Source organism: Dipodomys merriami, unplaced genomic scaffold (genome assembly GCF_024711535.1).
Source record: "Dipodomys merriami isolate MVZ:Mamm:240054 unplaced genomic scaffold, mDipMer1.0.p SCAF_179, whole genome shotgun sequence".
NCBI classification, from domain to species: Eukaryota; Metazoa; Chordata; class Mammalia; order Rodentia; family Heteromyidae; genus Dipodomys; species Dipodomys merriami.
The window spans coordinates 2,489,899-2,490,640 of NW_027203148.1; positions in this window are offsets into that span (position 1 = coordinate 2,489,899).

A 742-nucleotide genomic window follows, 5' to 3' on the forward strand; every position below is an offset into this window, starting at 1 on the left:
CACCACTTCGGGTTTTCTGGTGCTTTATTGGAGAGAAGAGTCTGAGGGTCTCTCCTTCCCAAGCTGGCTTTGAACCGTGATACTAAGACCTCAGCTTCTGAGTACTTAGGATGACAGCCATGAGCCACTGGCACCTGACCAAAGATGCTTTTTCATGGCTGTCATCCTATTCCCTCAGGAGACGGAGATCTGAGGACAGCAGTTGGACGCCACCCTTGGCAGCAAAGTCATTGAGAACTCTTATCTCGAATTAAACACCTAAAAACTTTGCAAGTGGAACTGTGACTCAAATGGTAGAATACTAGCTTTGAGCATAAAACAAGGGATGTGACACAGACCCTAGTTCTAAGCTTTTTCTAGCATAGACCCACCCAAGAAAGGGAAGCAAGTGAGCATACAGGAGCTCAAAGCTCACACATAATACTCAAGACTCACAGAATAGACCCTATCCTGCTCTGATTCTTTAGATTCTATGTCCTAGGTCATGGCAGTCTTAGACGGGACTAACCATGCACCAAGTCAGGACGTTCAAGTACAATCTCATACTGAGGATCCCGTGACCTCATCAAGGACTCAACATCTCTCACTGTCCTGCCTCGACACTGGGCAGTCAGGTGAGGTCTAGTTATCCAACCACAGGATATGGGAATGAAAGGATTTCTCAGCCAAGGGATAGAGACTGGAGAGCTCTAGGTCCCTCTCTTTCAGGAAGGAGAAAAAGGCCAATCCATCCCAGGAATTT